Source organism: Chiroxiphia lanceolata, chromosome 5 (assembly GCF_009829145.1).
Source record: "Chiroxiphia lanceolata isolate bChiLan1 chromosome 5, bChiLan1.pri, whole genome shotgun sequence".
In the NCBI taxonomy this organism is placed as follows: domain Eukaryota; kingdom Metazoa; phylum Chordata; class Aves; order Passeriformes; family Pipridae; genus Chiroxiphia; species Chiroxiphia lanceolata.
In genome coordinates, this window is record NC_045641.1 from 9,340,638 (window position 1) to 9,361,128 (window position 20,491).

Consider the following 20,491-nt stretch of genomic DNA (forward strand, 5'->3'; position numbering starts at 1 on the left):
CCTTGTGCAATCACTACATGCTCTTGTAAGAAGTCCCTCTCTAGCACTCTTGTAGCCTCTTTAGCTACTCTATTGTTGCTTGAAGGTCTTCCTGAAGCCTTCTTTTCTCCAGGTGGAAGAATCTCAACTCTCTCAGTCTGCCTTCACAGGAGAGATGCTCCTGCATGGATCATCGTCATGGCCTCCTCTGGACTCACTCCAATAGATCCATGTCCTTCTTGTGCTGGAAGCCCCAGAGCTGGGCACAGTGCTCCAGGTGGGGTCTCATGAGCATGGGGTAGAGGGGTAGAGTCACTTCCCTCAGTCACACTGCTGTTGATGCAGCCCAGGATACAGCTGGCTTTCTGGGCTGCAAGTGCACATTGTCAGGTCATGTTGAGCTTCTCATCCACCAACACCCCCAAATCCTTCTCCCCAGGGCTGCTCCCAATCCATTCTCCGCCCAGCCTGTGCTTGTGCTTGGCGTTGCCCTGACCCACGTGCAACACCTTGGACTTGGCTTTGTTGGAACTAATGAGGTTCACACAGGCCCACCTCTCAAGCCTGTCAAGGCCTCTCCAGTGTGTTGACCACACCCCATAGTTTGGTGTTAACAAACTTTCTGAGGGTACACTCAATCCCACTGGTCATGTTGCTGGCAAATATGTTAAACACTTGAACACTGAGCCACTGAATCTGCTGTATGGTGTGCAGTGGGCCACATTCACATACTGAAAGAAGAAGGGCTAAGAATTTTTCAAAATCTGTTAGAAAACTTAACTGACAAATTTAATGTATGGCTCACTGAGTAGTTCAGAGGAAAAAAGAAATCTTTATAGAAACAGTAAGGAAATTAACTGTTCTAAGTCTCATGAGAAAAGACATTAAACACTTCTGTGTTGTGGGGGAGCAAGAGAGTATTTGTAACTATGAAGAGAGCTCATTAAAAATCTGCTCCCAAATCTGTCTCTTAAAACATGTCATTGTATCTAGAAGTGAGGGTGCTCATTAGCAATAGCAATTATTGCTCACAGTGGTAATAATTGATGCTTTCCAAGTTTTAGTCTCAGTCGTCTTCTTGCCTTATTCCCCTTGCTTTTTCAAATGCAGCTTCACTCTCCCTGCCTTGAAGCCCAGAGGCTCATCTCTTTTGAACTTGTAGGTGAATAAAATTCCTGGCAAGTGACCTGCCAAACCGTAGGATCAGTTTCCATTTTCAAGGTAGATTTTTAAATAAGCTGGAATACTTTTCAGAGTTTGTTAGCTCACAAGGTCTAAATGCCAGATTCCTACGTACTGAGTACAGTGTAGGCCTGTCTAATTATCTACCACAGCAATCCTGTTGTTCCTGTAAAATTAATTGATTTTCAAGGTAGTGCTGCTTGTGTCCATTTAAACATATTTCCACTATTCAATTTGTCTTAAATAAAGATCACTAAGTATATCTCTTGATTTTTTTTAATGCTCTTTCCTCAAGTAAGTCAGCACAAAACTGGAGGTTCTCAACAGCTCTGAAAGTAAAACCTGCCACCCTCCCAAAAACAGGCTGAAGTGCCGAAATGTGAAGAATTGTTTTAAATTGCTGGTTTTTTTCCTACTCTGAAATGCAGCTCAGTAGCCACTGTCCACACCTTTAGCAACTGTATCAGTCCCTATGCACACAGAACTAAGCAAACCCCAATAAGCTCCTATTGACAGTAACAGACTTGACTGAGACTACAGCAGTACATATTTTAATGCCATTATCATATTTATAATTGAAATTAGTCTCCCCTTAATGTGCCACACTTAACCTCTAGGTACCATATGCTGTACAAGAGTTTTAGATAGTTGCACATTAAAAGTGTGTAGTTAGGCATAAAGCCAAAGCTAAGTGTTCCTCATTCCTCTGGAGAAGAATATCCTCCAAGGAATGCAAATATTTATATTTGGAAGGTGTCCTTATCAGCAGGTGATTCAGCCTTCAACAATCTCCAATTCTTCAGGTGGAAACAAATTATTTTATAATGCTAATGAATTATCAGTATTCTATTTCTATTGATTTTAATGTATGAGCAAATAAATAAACACTCTAGTACCACCATCTTTCCTTTCTCATAGTACATTATAACAGCATTAAACTGATACTTACAAATCCTAGACCTTGATATGGATTTCCTACTAGCTAATTTGTGCTAAAAAGCATCTGATGCATATAGATGAATCTCTTCACTTATTCACCATTTTAAAAAGTTTTAAACAGAACAAAAATGTAAATCCCACTTTTCACATTTGCTGTCAGTGGTGGAAACTACCATTAAATGTATTTTCTTTCAGTCATTCAAAAAATTGCTGGTTATCCACAAGCTTTAGATGCATCCAGCAAAACTCATACATTATAACTATTGCACTAGTCCCTTCTAAAAATTAAAATGTAGATACACTGTATCTGGCAGTTTGAAGAACAGCTGCAAAACAATAGAAATATTCAGATTTGAAAAGAAACCAAAGTATTGACAAGTTAGAATATATTATTTTTCTAATTCATATGTATTAGAAAAGTGTTGAAATAACATGGATGTAGTGCCATGTATTAATATAAATATTTCAGTTAATTCTCTGACTAGAAATACTTCAAAGTGAAAAGTACTTTTGAATATTTCTTCACTCCTTTGCATCTTTCTTGTATTGAATACTAAGAGCCTGGTTTCTCAAGAAATTAGAGGTATTTAACAGGAATGGGGATAAGGATATGTAAAAAATAATTCTATCATTGAAGAAAAAGAATTTCACAGTACAGATGATGGTGCTAGTCAGCCAATGCTTCTATTGAACACTATTTAAATTTGTGAGATATTGTTCACAATTAACAACACAAAGAAAAATCCCATTTGTCTAGAACAGAAAAGCTTTCCAATTAATAAAACATAAAGCAGGAATTGTCTTGCTCTTAGTTCTGTATGTCATTTCTAATATAGACTCATAATAGAAATGCATACTAAAATGAACCTTTTCTTTATAACAAGACGGCTCTATAGGAAGGAAAAAATATAAACCTTTTTTGTCTGGCTGTTTCTCAATCAAAGGGCATATCAGTTACTGTATATTACTGCAAGATTCCAAGCATTAAATTAAATTATAGCCAATAGAATCAAATACAGTTTACATCTGTGGGGTATTAGAAAATGAGGCATGTTCAGCAGTTTATTTATTCCCAGTAGAAATATCCCTGTTGAAACAGTGCTCTTAAAACATTCTTTCCTACCAGGCTTGGCTGTTTCAAATGCATTCCTCAGGCAATACACATATTTAGATTTTAAATGTGACATGTAGAAATCAACCTTGATTTTCTTGGATGGTTTGTCTTTCTTTGGTTGTGCTACGGTTTAGGTAACCTTATCACTCCCAAGCTCTAACCCTGCTACTGGACCTGTGCAAACAGCCTGAAGCATGCTTATTCCACAGGGCTGCAAATAACCACCAAAAGTCCACCTGTGTTAATGCATTTTGAAGGCTTCTGCCACTTGTCACACAAGATTAATGCGTAAGGAGAGCCAAATACTGTGGAGATTGAACACGCAATCTTTAGTTTAAATACATGGATCTGTAGCACCTGAGCTGAAAATTACAGTGTAGAATGTCATTAGAGCTCACTGCAGTCATAAAGGAAAGGGCTGCAAACATTACTAGTAGGTTTGGATGCACATGTTTATCTTAAAATTCTTTTCTTAAATCAGAAGTATTTGAGATTTAAATAGTAGGCATCATATTCTCATTCCAGTTCCTAACACTGGAAAATCCTTTCTGTAATTTAGATCACCAGAAAGTATAAATAAATCAGAAGTAGAAATAAGGTGCATCAAGGACACAATTCTGCACAGGTATAAACATTTAAAAAGTCATTTATGCCAGTGAAAATAACCAAAATGAGCTCCACCTCTCCATGACTGGGCCTCAGTTCAGCAGCGCAAAACTGATTGCAGCTTATAATGCTATCTTTTGCACAATGTTCATGCTGTCTTCTTTGGCTGCCATGGTCTTTTGCCTGGAAACACCAAGAGGCATTTGAAATTGAATCCCTACCTGTGTCAAATGCATCCATTTCAGGATTTGTTACACTATTCTCTCAACACACATCTTCCTATTCCTTTATTTCTCTGAAAAACACTCATTGGTCCTCAAGAAAAAAAATGCCTGTACCTGCACAGAGTTTGTAGCTTGAAGTGAAATTTAGAGTGTTGAATTTTGCGACTAAAAGCCCAGATTGGGTGGTATTGGAAGATAAATGGAGGTGATTAAGCATAAATGAATCCAAATTTCCTAGAACTCTTGTGTAATAAACCTTCTGACTGCTTACAGTAATATTCTGGAGACTTGCTCTACTTGTTTTTTCTCATTTAAAGCTCTCTGACATAAGAATGAAAAAAGGAGGTAAATATTTAAGATTAAGGGATTCCTTAGGTGTCTTTACTACAACTGACTTGAAGCAGAGGATGGTATTTCAAGACACATAATTTGTGTTAAGGTGCTGATGCTTATAGTTTTGGTATAAATGCAAGAACAGGGGCAGTTGGACTTAGTGGAACATAATGCAAATGCCATGGTTTCTAGTTTTCGGTACACACAGAATTTATATTGCTGTCCTACTACAACAGCACATGTAGATCCTTATCACAGTAAATCACCAACAGATACACAGAAATAAATTCTTCTAAAGGACCTATCTTCTGATCATGAAAACTCTTCTAAAGAAAGCAAGAAAGAAAGCAGCGCAAATTCCACTCACCATCTGACCTACGAATTACCAACATGCTAAATTCTGTAGGGAAGAAAAAGTAATTGTTTCCAATAACTATTTAGCATTTTTAAAGCTATTCAGATAATGATGATGGACACAGACAAAAGAACTGATAGCAGAGAAAATAGTTACTGCCAAAAGGTATTAATAGCAGAGCCAGGCTAGACTTGCATAGGAAATGCGTAGGTATAAATTAGCTCTGATCTTTGTTTTTGTACTGGTGTCACTGAGACTAGTTTTAAAGGGAGGAAAAAATAAAGAAGTTGAAACAGGAAAAAAAAAGGTTGAGGTGTCTTTTGAAGATATAGATCCTCATTATAGCTATCATATTTGCAACCTTTATTAGAATAGATTGAGATGCTCAGCAGCCTTGCTTATAAAATGAGACCTCTCTGTGAAATAACATTTTATATATACATATAAACATACATGCACACAAACACACATTCTGTGGGTCACAGAATATTTTCCTTGGATGTCTGTACTTCCAAGGAGACGAACATAAATTTTCTTCTTTTATCTTATTGTTACATAGAAATATTTTACTAAGAAAGGTGACACATCCAACTAATGATGCAGTATCAATATCCTGTGCATATAGAAAAATTTTTTCTTCAGTGTAAATTGTGTTATGGAAAATGGAGGTGGGGAAATAACCTGGAAGAAAGCTAATCCTTTTTCCACTAGTGCATGGCTGTTAACTAGAATAGATTGCCAAATGTTTCCCCCTTTTTTTAATTGGCTCGTTTACTAGCAGTTCTACTGCTTGCCTTTGCAGATTCTTCTGAAACTAATAAAACTGACTTTCACACTCTTGCTAAATGACCCAACACAATTTCTTTTCTTGTCCTTGCAGTATTTGCTGTTTACTTTTCCCTTTTCTTCTGTTTCAAAAATAAGTATATGCAACTGTGCTGTGGTTTAACAACTTAATTTTCGGTTGTTTCCAACAGGGGAAAATGGGTAGAGAATGTTTTATACTTATTGTACATCCAATTTGAACAAGTAAATGAGATTCAAAAGATGCAATAAAGACTGCTCTTTTTTTTGTTTCCTTGTGATATAACACACATCATGACCCATGTGGTCCCTCAGTGGCTACCATCCACTGGTACTGTTAATGCAACTCTTTGATGGAGAAATACATCCCTCTGCCAGAGAGCCTGTTGAAATCAGAAGCTGTTTATGTGACTAAAGCTGGTATAAATAAACAAGATATATTGCATTTACACTTACATATATGAGTATTTTCTAATGCTTTTTCCTCCTTTTTATTTTTCTCTGTAAAGAAAGCTGTCTCACTGCCTTCAGATCAGACACTATTCTGTAATATCCTACCAGGGTCAGAATAGAATAAAATATTCCCAATTCTTTAATTCTTAAAGAGATAAAATTCCCTTGAACTTCACTTAAGCATATATAATAAGTGGCAGAACTACTTAAATGTAACATTTTCCTCTAAAGTATTAATCAAATATAATATAAACAATTAAATAGCTCTCAGTTAAATAATATATGTTGTGGACCTATTCATTCCTAAGTGTAGTTACTTCTGACAGTTTGATAGATATAATATTCTGTGACAAGCTATTTCGTACAGTTCATTATGTTCTTTTTACATATTTTCCCTAGTATCAGGCATGGAGAATTGTATCCTGATGGATAAATACTAGTGCAATATGCAGCACGTATTATAAAATTAACTTGTCCTCAGATAATCTCATGCTCATAAATAATGTGCAGAATATAAATTTCTGTTTCTATTATATTATAAGCAAAACCATTGCTGTCAGATTGAGTATATGGTACTTGAGATCTATTGTTCTAATAAAATATCTTCAAATTTTTTTTATTTATATTGAAGATAATTTTGGAAGTACCATGCATGTCTCAAAAGTTAATATTTAGAAATTGTATCATAATCCTGTAAAGGATTTTAAGTGTTGCAATGTACATGTCTTCATCTTTCCATCTCTACTCACTACTGTGAAAAATCCATAGCAGCTTTTTCAAAAGTCCTTCTGCTTTTAGAAGTAGCTGAATTTTATTAAAGACTACAGGGGTTTTTAATAGAAGGCATATTAGTAGGTGTTTTAAAAGTGTGCAGGAGTTCTTTCCTGGCCATACAGATCCTGGTTTTGGGTTTGGTTTTTGATTTTGGGTTTTTTTTTCCTCTATGATGCATTATGAAATCATAGAATTTTTTTTCCCATTGATTCCATTTTTGCAAAAAGATAAAAAGATAAGACTACATTAATCAAATTAAAATATATAAGATTATCAAAACACTTCCATCCATGTGAAAATAACAGGGGTTTTAAATATTTGAAAATGTTCTATATTTGACATTTTAATTCCAGTTTATGATGGTAACATTTTTCAAAATCTTTAAAAATTGTTTCAGCCCCAGAAAAATGTTCTCTCCCAGTTCCAATATCTTCTGTGGGTTCCGCCCCCTTTTTTCTGAGGGCATATTCTCAGGATAGTAGCCTTGTGAGTCATCCATTGTACTTGCATTCAAAATATGAAGTGTCCAACAGTTTCATGCAGACTTGCTGAGTTACTGTTGCAAATCATGTGCAGCTAAATCCAAACCCTGGAGAATTTTATTGAAACTGAAAGTATTATTTTCTCATTTCCCCATCTTCATAATTGGAAGGAATTCTTTAATTTTGCCTTTTTTTTTTTTTTTCTTGACTGTACCTTCCACTTAGATTGCAAATTCCTAGAGAAAACAATTGTCCAGGGCTGTATATTTTTGAAGTGCTGAGCAGAACATAATCTAGTAACGAGTGGTGTTCCTCAAGGATCTGTACTGGGACTAGTTCTATTCAATACCTATAACAGCAACATATACAGGGGGATTGAGTGCACCCTCAGAAAGGTTGGAGATGCCACCAAGTTGAGTGGTGCAGTTGATACACGTGAGGGAAGGAAGGGATGCCATCCAGTGGGACCTTCACAGGTTGGAGTAGCAGGCCTGCAAGAAGCCCATGAATATCTACAAGGCCAGGGTCAAAGTCCTCTACCTGGGTCAGGGCAAGCCCCAGAATCAGCAGAGACTGAGGGATAACAAATTGAGAGCAGTCCTGCTGAGAAGAACTTGGCATTGGGGATATTTGTGGATGAAAAATTAGACATGAGTCTGCAATGTGCACTTGAAGCCCAGAAAGTCTATCAGGTCCTGGGCTGCATGAAAAGAAGCACAGCCAGTAGGTCAAGGGAGGTGATTCTCCCCTTCTCCTTTGTTCTCATGAGACCTTGTCTAGAGTGCTGCTGGTGGTCCCAAGACAAGAAAGACATGGACTTTTTCGAGTGGGTCCAGAGAAGGGCCATAAAAATGACCAGGGGGCTGGACCTCCAGTGAAGACAAGATGAAAGAGTTGGGGCTGTTCAGCCTGGATAAGAGAAGACTCTGTGGAAAGATTTTTGAATGGGGCCTTTCATATATAAAGGGGGCTTATAAGAAACATGGAGAAAGATTTTTTTACCAGAGTCTGTAGCGATATGACAAGGAATAATTATTCTAAACTGAAAGAGAGTAGGTTTAGATTGGATTTTAAGAAGAAATCTTTACTGTAAATGTGGTGAGACACTGGAATAGTTTGCCTAGAGAAGTTGTGGATGCCCCATCCCTGGAAGTGTTCAAGGCCAGGCTAGATGGGGCTTAGAACAACCTGGTATAGTGAAATTTTCCATGGCTGTGGTAGGGAATTACGCTAGATGATCCTTTAAACTTGAACAACCTTTCCAACCCTAAACTCTCTGTGAATCTATGATCTAATCCCTAGATCTTTATGGAATTTTACACAACATTCTAGTCTACAAAAATGAATCCTTCATTTTCATAGTATCTCTATAATTCTAAACATCAGTAGCCGCTGTGAGAAATAAATGACATTAATGTAATTATCTCATGTTCTACCTGCTGTAAAGTCAGCTATAAGAAGAAAAGACAGGTTGACTACAAGACATCTGAAGTTAAACACCGATGATAAACCAAGTGTCAAGATGAAGGTGAATTTCTAAATATACAGTGAAGAAAGAACTAATGGAGGAACACCCCATAAATATATGGTAGTTTTATATACGATGCAAAATGAATCAGGACAGAGCTGTACTGGTGTTGTTCCATTTTGAAGGGAGAAAGGTTTTTGCAGTTTTTTTATGGTTACCATCAGGTCAAATGAGGATATAAAAATGTTACTTGTAATTTCAGGATATTGTTTCTCCCCTCCGCCTGTAGATTTTTCTGCAACCTAACAGGACTTTCATTAGTGTTGTGTATTTTTCTAAAAGCATCTGAAAGATTTAGGACATGAGAAAAAATAATGTTTATGTCAAAGTACAATAAACTTCTAAACAAGCACTAGGGCTTTTCTCTAACTTGCAATATCTGTCAGAAACAAATGTAACAGTTCATAATACAATTCATAATAGTTATGTGACCACTAATAGCTGCCTATTATTGACTTTTATTCTCCAGTTACACTACTTAAGATCAACTGTGTTGAGTTCTACCAGCTTAAAGTCAAATGGCAGAAGCATGTTTTGACTGTTAATATTTGCAAAGCATTACTGATTCTGAAAGGCTTCAAATATGTCCCAAGTTATTCAAATAAAGGTTTTTTTCATTCTTTTTCTTCCAAGGCATTTAACTTAACCAACATTTTACAGATAATTAGGCATACTAGAGGAGAAACAGTAGAGACAATAAAGATCCCACACAGCTATTTCTGTGTGTAGCCCATTATTGCAGTGATTAAAATGGAAAAAAAAAAAAGATAAAATAGAACTTTTTTTATTTATAGAATGTATTTTGGAGTGTTATTCAGCTATGTGTCATTATGTATCTAAAACTTAGATGACTTCCTTAAAATCTGGAGTATAGAAATTCCTACTTTCAGATTATATTTGTTTGCATGCATTTATAAAGGAATTTTAAAGTGCCACTTGGAAATGTCTCTTTCTTTTGTTTTGATAAAAAACAACTGGATAAATACCTTAAACTAGATACCTGACTTTGAACAAAATAAAAGCTGAATATGACATATCCCACCTGTAATATAAGAGTTTGAATTCTTTCATAAAGCTCTGTGTCATAACAACAACAACAACAAAAAAAGGCATAATTAAAATAAAACCAACAAACAGAGCTTTGATGTATTCAGTTTTCATTAATATTTTAAAATATTTGAGATGTATCAGGAAAAGCAGGATCAAATAATAGATGCATTAGTGGTAGGTAACTCAAATGAGGTAGGTCTTCCAAAGCCACTGATGTAGGAGCAGAATACACCTCCTTTCTCTGAATTAAATCCTTCCAGAGAAGCTATTATGGTGAATTAAAGAGAACAGACTTTGGACTAGCAATGTATTAATTTCTATACAAATCTATCCACTGCTGTATTTAGACTTCTTATGCTCAGTACAGATTGAGTTTATTTCAGTGTGTGAGGTGTAGCAAATCTTTCTAAACTCACCTATGGAATATTATCTCAAACTCTGCATATGCTGTGAGTAATTTATTTGGCAGGAAAAAAAAATACCTTGAAAGTTTCCTTTCATCTTTTTAGTTATTTCCATTTCCCTCTGCCTTGTGCCTTTCCATTTTTCCCTCTGCCTTGTGCTTCTCTTAAAATGCCTCCTTTCTCCTCCATTCTGGTTTTTATCATGTTGATGATTCCTGATAGTCTTACACACGCTGTCAATCACATGCCATCCTGCCCAAGAGCATATGCTGCTGAAAGTCACATGAGATAGCTCATTTTTATCCATCTTTTACAAGGGAAATTCAATTTAACAGTCATTTTGAACAGCATAAACCCCTGACTTTTGGCATCTTCATTTTAAATGAAAGCACCAGATTCTCTTTCTGTCAAAACACTGGGTCTCTCCATAGGAAGAATTCTACTCTTTCCAGACTGGCGTGGTAATAAGCATATAGTAACTGGTACACCTTAATAAATCAGGTTCTCAAGAGACTGGACTGTCTGTGTTTCATCAGAAGTCTGTGATTATTTGAACCATATGTATCTTCTAAAACTCAAGTTTTATAAATCTATTCTTTCACTTGTTAACACTATTAAGATATTAAACATAATGTAAAACATCTTCTGGGAGTATAATTTTAAAAGGACATTCATTTCTTTCTATGCTTACTTCCTTAGAGGTACATTGGATGAAGTGGATAATGTTCACAAAGAACATTTCATGAATGCTTGTGTCATCCTTAGACTGGAATAATTTCATAGTAAAAATTTCCAACTTATATTTCCACTGGAATGTTTTAATAGAAAAGCATATTTCTGAAGCTTTCTATCATACAGTCTACCTTTTGAAAAAAAATTATAACATTGATACAAATATTTATTAATCACACCATTATAATTTATGTTTTACTAGAAATAAAGGATCCTTAAGGTTTGAAGTCGTTAGAGAATTTTAGGCAGCCACATTATGCTGGTTTAATATTGGTCACTGAGACCTGGGGACTTATAACAGCCATTGTATTATGTCATTGTGCACAAGCAATTAATATGTTTTAATATTTTCTACCACAACCATCACTCTTCAAGCAATAGCCAGCTAGCTGGAAATAGATATGGAATAGACAAAGTAAACTTAATTTAAAATATTTGAAATTATTATTATTGTTGAATATTAAATACTATCATTAAAAGCATAATGAATAGAAGACACTATCATTTATAGAAAAGTTTAACATTGAAATTATGAAGATTTCTTCTTATTCTGAGTTTATTCTCTGTTGTTTCTCAGGTTCAGATAAAATACAGAAGGAAAACTATTTTTCATTTACTGTTTCACATCTATTTAGTCTATATTGGTGTGATTACCTAGCTCAAAGTTAATGAACTCAACTGGGAAAAATGGTAAATGGGCTCTGGATTAAGCCTTCTATTAGAAACCACAGTATCCTACTACTGTAATGAAAATCAGTAAGACTCAGAAATTGGTAGGGTCCTATGTCTCAGTGTCTGAAAACAAATAGCACTTCAACATACATGACTGGTAAGCGGGTTCTGTAACTGCTTTCAGTTGATTTACAAAGGGGTTTTCTTCTACGACTTTCTTCTAAGTCTATAAATAGTCCATAATTTCTACGTAGGTATGATCAAATACCAAAAATACTAGGATTTTATTACACTGCATTTAATTTGTTTTCAAGCATTAGTAATATTAAATTGAATATCAGATATTTTTTATTGCATCAGCATGTAATTCTAGAAATGTATCCTAAAATTGCCCTAAGCCCAGCTTGTATGAAGATGGTGTGTGATTATTTTTAAATTGATGTACACTGTAGAAGTTTCCAGCAAGAACTAGAAACATTATTAAATACTGTGCAAGCATATACTTTCCTTTTTTACTAGTATGTATTATATTAATGTTATAAACCCTGGATATTTTGTAAGGTCATATTTCTGTTGTTTGGTGACTAAAACCAAATCAGTTATAGTGCTACTAACTGGATATACTATTTTGCCATCAGGGAAGAAAAACTAAATCTTTGCTAGATGTGACAAGGTATATGTATGTCACAGTGTGTGTGCAACATTTAATAATTTGAAATGGAAATATCAAGTATAAGAACATGAGCTATCATGATTAGTTGTGTTAAATTCTTCCAACTTACATGGATTTTTTCTTGCCATAATCTTAGTAGAATTAGAGGAAACAAAAACCTTTCCTAAGATTCATTATATGTTCCAGTTTTAGGTTTTAGGTTTTTCCAATATTCTTTAAAAAAAAGAGGCAGAAGATTGTTTCGTCTTGCACACAGATTGAAATTATTGTTTTCTCCCCAAACCATACCTTTTAAGTTCAGAAAGTTTTGCCTCTGTAGTTTGGACAGACTGACAGGGAAAGATCTTTGTTTGAAGTTTTCACTGTAATTTAAACTTCATCACTAGATGCACACATTTAGAGGAAGAGAACCAAATAAACAAAATTATTCATGGGTTTTGCTGCACCAGCTCCCTTCATGAAGCCAATTACATTTCTCCAAATAAAGCTAGACAGCCAAACTCACCTGCTGTTAAGAGCAGAGGTTGAATCATGTGAGAGTTGTTATGGACTAATGAGTTTTTTCTTGTCTTTGCTAGACTTTGCTTTCTGTTTCCTACCCTGCCAAGTTTCTGAGGCATCTGCCTGGCAGCCACACAGATAAAACCTCAAGCAGCGAAAGTTCATACTTCAGTCACCCTCACAGCCTTTTAAGTTTATCTCCTACTGCTTCATGTTCCCCAATAAAACACTAGAGAATCTTAAGAACTGTGTTTTAAAATTATGGTGGTATCTTCCAGCATTCGAACTACCAAGATTTTTTAGTTAGTTTATTGTTTACAATTGACTCTGCTTTTAAAGTTCTTGCCTCTGATTTTGCTAGGAAATTTCATGCAAGGAGATTTACTTCAGCCACCTCGGGCCAGTTTACACTGTCTACTTTTCTAATGCTCTAATTCAGTTCCTCACTGGTTCACCTGACTTAATGTATCTTTCCATTACCTGACAATACTATCATGACTCTATAATTATTTTTACAGCAATATAGTTGACTGAGGACTGTGAACACAGGAAAGTAAAAGTTGCTAATCTCATATTCAGCAACGTAGCTTTTTTTGGGCAAGTTTTAGTCTCTAATATTTTTTTTCCCAGGGAAGAAATCTTCTGCCTCCTGTTACTAATTTTATACAGAATACTACCAGTTAGAGGTCTTAACCTTGTCAGAAAGATTCAACCACTTGTAAGTTTATATATTTGTCCTTGTGATGGATGACTCTTTAGAGTACCCTTGAACAGATATTTGCCTTAAAGTACTGGTGGTTTAAAACTGAAGGATGCTTGTATTGCCTGATCTTATGATTAACCTGTAGTTCATAAACTGTGTTGCTGATATTTCAGGCTCTTCCCTATGTCTCTTTTTGGTTTTTCCTACTTTTTATTTCTGTCTCTTTTTTGTCACATGTAAGCAGATTTTGTTATCACTTGTCAGCAATACAGCAAAAAGCTAAATTAATTAAAATTACGTAAGGTTTACAAAATTCTTGTAAAACTTGTTTCACTGTAGAATCTATATTCCAGGACTTGGTGTCATGGTTTGAGATAGCCCAAATTCCAATTCCCTAGCTCCATCCCCCCTCCCACATCTCAACCCAATGTGAGATGGGTTTTTTTTCCAGACAAAACACAACCAGACTCAGAATGGGGAAAGGGAATATATTACAATGACTATACAAATAAATACTACAATACATTATACACACGACTACAACTATCTCTACCATGACATAAGTATTTACAATGGATCAGATCTCTTCTCCCCTCCAAATAAAAGTCCAGGAGGGAAAGAAGGACAGATCCCTTCCAGTCTCTTAGGGCAGCAGCTTCTTCAGAGTAGCAGTCACTAAGCAGCAGCATCTTCTAAGGCAGCAGGCTCTCTCTCTGTGTTGTTTCTTGTAGCAGCTGATTGCTGGATCTCTGCCAGCACACACGAGGGGGGGGTATCCCCCTCGGCCACTCGTCTCTCCAAATGAGTGGTCTTCCGTGGGCTTCGTCACCCCAGACAAGGTCGTTTCACCACGGTCATATCACGAAGCACAGGGGGTCTTCGTGACGGTCTGGTATCTTCAGGAGATTCAAGCTCCTTGCAGGGCCTCTGTGCCCTGTCTCAGGCTGCGAGCTTCTTTGTAGCTTGCAGCAAGGGAGGGCCTCAAGGCCAACCTCCCACACCGTCCTGGCTGAGCTCTCAGGACGTCCGAGCTTCTCAGCATGTTGCACTTCAAGGCTCTTTCAAGTAAGAGCCTATCAACTTCCTCCTTCCAGGAGGTCTCAAAGGAGTTTTGGGGGGTCTGCTATCAGTTCTTACCCCCAAGAACTCTGTAGAACTCAGCTGCTGACTCTCCTTCCCTCAGGTCTCCTTCCAGGAGTCCCTTCTCTGGTGCTGCATGTCTTTGTTGCTTCTTCGGTTCAGTTCTGGCTGCTGCTTTCTCCGGCCACTGCCACGGCCACTGCCCACGATGGAGAAAACATCTCCCAGCATAACTATAGGCACCTAGCCCAGCATTATGCTGTTCCAGGTCCCCACAGGCTCCAGCTGGGGCTGGGGGGCCAAAGCCCCCCCTGTGGGGCTCAGAGCCCCTTCCTCGTGGCTCACAACATGGCCACCTTCTTCTCCCCTCAAACTACAACTCTTCTTTTCCGGTCTGGTTGTGATATGTTTACATTTTTTGCAGGAGCGCTCATTGGACAGAAATTCAAAACTTCCAGGGGTTTCCACCCCTTGGGGTCTACCACTTTTCTTATCCTCTGGGGAAAAACAAAGTCCAAACCACTACACTTGGTATATAATTTGAAGCATAAGACATCATTCATTGCCTAAATTTTACATTATTGATGGGGACAGAAGGCAACCCCAGTCGTTAACTCTTCCTGTAAAGCAGCACTGAGACGTCCACCTTATGTGGACTCATTTGTCAGTGTCCTGCATCTGGAAAACATCTTTGTTGGAAGAATGATCTGCAACATGAAGTAGTGTGGGAGGTGAGACTATATTTCTGAAGAATTTAAAAGGGGAACCAAAGATTTTTATGAGGGTAAAAAAGGGCAAAAGTAATAGACTTGCACAGTTGTGATGATGTAATGCTATGGAAAACAGAGCAGAGCAACAGCAGTTTTGTCACTCCCTGAAACAAAAAAGGTTTAAAAAATTTGCAGTCATATTTGTCTATATTCTATGTCCAAAGTTATATCTTACTCACTACATGCTTGAATTCTGAGAATCTGTTATAAATGAAATGTCACTATACTCTGGTTGCTGAAGAGCAGCAGGAAGGTTTAGGCATTTAATGTTCTAAGTATATTTAAGTTATCAGTCATTTATATTTAAAAAATATTGAAATAACATAACCAAAGGGTGACTTCATTTTTTTTCCTAATAGAAGAAATGGCTGTTATAAAATAATCTTAGAAGTTAGAATTACATATTGATCATTAAAACATTCAAGAAATCAGCTTTTATGAATGTAATTAACACTGATAGACAAATCTATAACGGAATCCATCTTGTCAGAGAGGATACAGTATGAATATGTTCACCAAAGTAGATGTGCTGCAAGAGAAAGTGTGGTAAGCAAGATCAGTCTGAATATTTGCCAGAAAGCTCTGGCAGACAGATAGCAAACCTGAGGGTTTGTTCTCAGCATTTAAAACAGCAAGTGAAATTTTTTCTCTTATGAAATGTAATTTAGCAGCCCAGACTTGCTTTAAGGCTTTCACAGGTAAGTGAAGTGCCATATAGGAGTATGTAAATATTGAAGCAGTCTTTCCTTTGTTGAGTGAAATACTTTGTAGTTTGTACTGTAATGGTGTGGATTTAGTTATGGTCTTGAGTCTTTAGATTAAAATCGCAAAACACTGTAGTAAGAAAGATAACATTTTGTGAAATTTAGGGATCACTACTCCAGAAGATTTGTTTTTACTAAGAGTAGGAAAGGTCTTTTCTCTTTTGTCCTGTGTGTTGAGCAATAGCAATATGTTTCCCCTGAATAATTCAACCTCTTTTTCTCTGGCTTTTTATTTCTTTACACAAGATCCTTATAGAAAAAAAGACTTTTTTTTTTTTTTCTGGTAACAGAAATCTATAGAAACTCAGTAAAAGAAAGGGTTCTACTCAGCTGAAATCCTTAGTCACTCCCATGTGAGGGAGAAGCTGAGGATTTGTAGTCCGTGTGCTGGAACAATTTATATAGTTTATTCACTAACTGTTTAATATAAAATGCATAGACTATCTTGAGCAGCAGGACCAGAACTTCTTTCCCAGAAAAGCAATTTAATACTAAATTAGAGTGTGTTACTTCTTGTTCACTCTTTCCGAAGCTTGAGTATTTTGTTGCACAGCTTCAACAGGAAATGGAGAAAGCATCCATCCTTCCCCACCAATCTAGTAGCTAATAGCTTGTGATTAGGGTTCTTTATGGAAGGAGAAAGATCTGAGTTTCAATCCATTTAGAAAAGGAAATTGAACTCGTGTCTGCTATTTCTCAGGTGACCGATTTAGCCACTAGAATATTTTAAAAATGTTAGGCAGCACTGTTTTTTCTCTGGCCAGATTCTCTAAGAAAATTGCAGTGCACCTGACCTTGTAACAGTGCTAGATGTGCCCAGCATAAATATAGCTATCAAATCCTAATGTTTGGTAGAGGAACAACTTCTTTTTGGGTTATACTCAAGTCTAGACATGAGCTAGATGTGGATTTTTTTTTTTTTTAAATTAAGGGTGTAATCAAGACTAGAAGAATAATTCTTGACATCTCAAGGAACCTATATTTACAAAGTGACCCTTGTGAACATAAGGTAACTAAAGGTAGATTTTGGAGACAGTTGCTTTAAGCTTTGATTTCAAGTGCCTCACTCCCACCTGTGGTGTGATTTCAATGATCAAGGACAACTCAACACTGTAAAGTGTCCAACTCTGGGGTCCCCCACACAGGAAGGATGTGGACCTGTTGGAGCAAGTCCAGAGGAGGCGACAGATGATCAGAGTACTGGAGCACCACTCCTATGAAGACAGGCTGAGAGAGCTGGAGTTGTCCAGCCTGAGAAGTAAAGGCTTTGGGAGAACTCATAAGACCTTTCAGTATCTAAAGAGACTACAGGAGAGCTGGAGAGGAACTTTTTAAAAGGGCATGGAGCGATAGAATAAGGGGTAATGGTTCTAAACTAAGAGAGAGTAGGTTTAGATTAGATGCTAGAAAGAAATTCTTTACTGTGAGAGTTGTGAGACAGTGGTACATATTGCCCAGATAAGCTGTGGGTGCTGATCTCTGGAAGGCCAGGTTGGATGGGGTTTTGATGCAAAGCTGGTTAAGTGGAATGTGTCTCAGCCCATATCGGGGTGTTTGGAACCACATGATCTTTAAGGTCCCTTCCAACCCAAACCATTCTGTGATTCTATGAACTAACAATTCACTGTATGAGCATGAAGGCTGTGCACATGTGTGGCTGCAGCAGCTCAAGTCTGGAAGCAGTACAGCTGCATCTCTGTAGTGCTACATGGAAGCCCATCATCTTTGCTGATTGGTCACAGCACTACATGAATGATGTTCTACTGCCTCAAAACCTGTATCATTTCCATCCAGTCATCATGGTGAGATTCACTTGCCTAGAAATGACAGGCTTCTAGTACCATTTTAGACTCCCAGATATCCCACCCATTCTCCAGCTACTCAGGAAGTGCTGCATTCTATTTACCTGCTTTATCCAATATCTCAGATATCCTACAATGTATGGCAATTCTACTACCTTTCAAAGGTAGTAGCTACAGAATATTGCTACATTTGAGTTTCAGTACAAAATCACTCTACAGATCCCACTGCTTGTTGTTTTCCAACACTTCCAGATGTCAGGTCACTTCTGTTCTTGTCTCTACCCCCACGGCAAAACCATGCCTGTGCAGTTTGCTGGAGGTGGTTCTAGAAATATCTCTTTTTACAAGTTTGTTCTTGAAAGGTGTTTAATATTCTCAACTTTCATTTAAGACAATAAGATTTGCAGGTGTGCTTTGCAGGACTGAGTCTTATATGAGTAGTTACCAATTTATGTGATCGAGTAGAGGACTGTTCATTGTTCCTTGTGCTCTCATGGAGAACACGTGAGTCATATCTCTGATCTATGTAAAGAAATACTGTCTCATTTACAAACAATTTGCCTTTGGGACAACATGGAAATAAATCAGGGGAAACTACCACAGTATCCTTTTGTGGTTTGTATATAACTAGAATTTAAAATGTAATTCTTTTCACTGGAAGACTGACTTGAAAATTAAATATATTGAATGTTTCATATTCTTGCAAATAAAAAGTGGCTTTATTTAGGACCAAAAGAGTATTTCTAGCTCTGCTTTCATTCCATTTCTAATCTGTTCAGAAACAAACAATGTTCTTCCAGAACAGCAATCTGCTCATTTGCTTGGCGAGAGCAAGCTTTGAAAGTGCCATTTCCACATTACTGTGCAGCTGTGTGCTGAGTGTATCACTGTCAAAAAATGTGTGTCTATCCACTGGTCGGTATGCAATGCTTAGACAAAAAAGTCTCTTGTTCTGCTCATCATGGTATTCCTCTCTGTAACTTGTTTTTTCCACTTGTTAAATGAGGTCAGTTGCACACAGGTACAACTATTCAATAGATTCTGTTTGAAGATCACTCGGGAAAGACATCAGTTGTGAGGCTGAATTTTCAGTTTGACTCCTTTGATGTAAATTTTATCCTCTAGGGAAACAGGTTTCAGAAAGTGGTTACTTTTAGGCTCTGTTGACCTGAAATAAACTTACTGAATAAATGGAGGTATAAAACATAAATTATTTAGTAATTTATCCAATTACTAAATTCACTTATCATCACACACATAATATACTTAATAATTTATAATGAAAAGAAATTGTGTCAATTTGTTGGATAAAATTAATATCCTTATCGAATGTTAAATTTCTTTTCTATAGTTTTGGATGCAAGTAAGGTATATCATGAGGCATATTGATCAAGCTAATCTTTTTGTGGGCAAGGTAAATTCAAATTCAAATATAGAATTCAAATCACAATGGTGTGAAACACCTTTTTCTGGGAGAAGACAAAAAAATTTCTTAATCATGAATATGAATTTTGGTGGTTTAATGCTTGCCTATTATGAAACTGAATTCTCAGGTTAAATATGCCCATCAGTTTCTGAAAATCACAGCATATATGGATGGCATACGTGGCATCCCAAGAGGATGTCATAGCAGTAGATTTGTGGGGGGAATTTCTCTGACATGTTGGGCCAGTCCTCTTGCAGAACATCAGCTGTGGTCGCTAAACAAATCCAAACAATTGGAAAACTTAGGTTTATGGATTACTGTGAGGATAAGCATATTTAATTTTTTTTATCAAGATTGATTTCTTTGAAATAAAACAGATTGCCACAGTACAGACATAAGAACACAGTTCCTTTCCCTCAGTCCCTCAGTCAAACAGCTCTGCTGTTTTGGAGGCAGACCTAGGCCACTCTCTGTCCTGACTCCTTTTGAGGCTTCCAAACAGCAAAATGGTTTTCAGTATCTCTGACCTGCTGTAAGCCAGGCTGTGCTCTGCACCACAGAGTGCAGAAAGATCCCCATGCTTGCCTCTTTCTTTCTTTCCTGAGGCCTGATTCCAAGTTTCTGCAACATTACCCAGGATGAATTTCCTTTTCTCTGTGGAACTGACTTTAGCCTGGATCATGTACAACTAAGCTCCAGGTTCCCATATCAGGTCAGCACATTTCTTGACAAAATCAGTATTGGAAAATTATTAATTTGCATTTCACAGATTTCATACTGTTCTCACTGAATTTAGAGGCAATATTTTAAGTGAACTGAGTGAAGACAGTGCTGGACTTAAAATAAGCAACATCATCTTTCCCAAAAAACAAATCCAAGAAAAAAATGTGCATACAGTGAAAATCTGTACTTTGATATGCCTGAGAGAAAGACAAGGAGACATTTTCCAGTAATTTTCTTTTAATTTCTGTCAATTCCTTCTTTTTTTCCCCATTTGCAGTAATTTTTCCTTTTCAGAAAATGTCAAGGAGAAAACCGATTTTCATCCCTCCCTATCTCATGATATTATGAGCATAAAGATTATGATGTAAAGACTCATACGCAAACCTCCTGGAGAACTGGCTCATTTTGAAAATTGTTC

General features: G+C 36.8%; 1 protein-coding gene across 1 annotated transcript in view; it reads left to right on the plus strand.

Moving 5' to 3' along the window:
* Positions 1 to 20,491, plus strand: part of SEMA3E (semaphorin 3E) — a 133,240-nt gene that overhangs the window by 48,200 nt on the left and 64,549 nt on the right. The window lies entirely within an intron of this gene.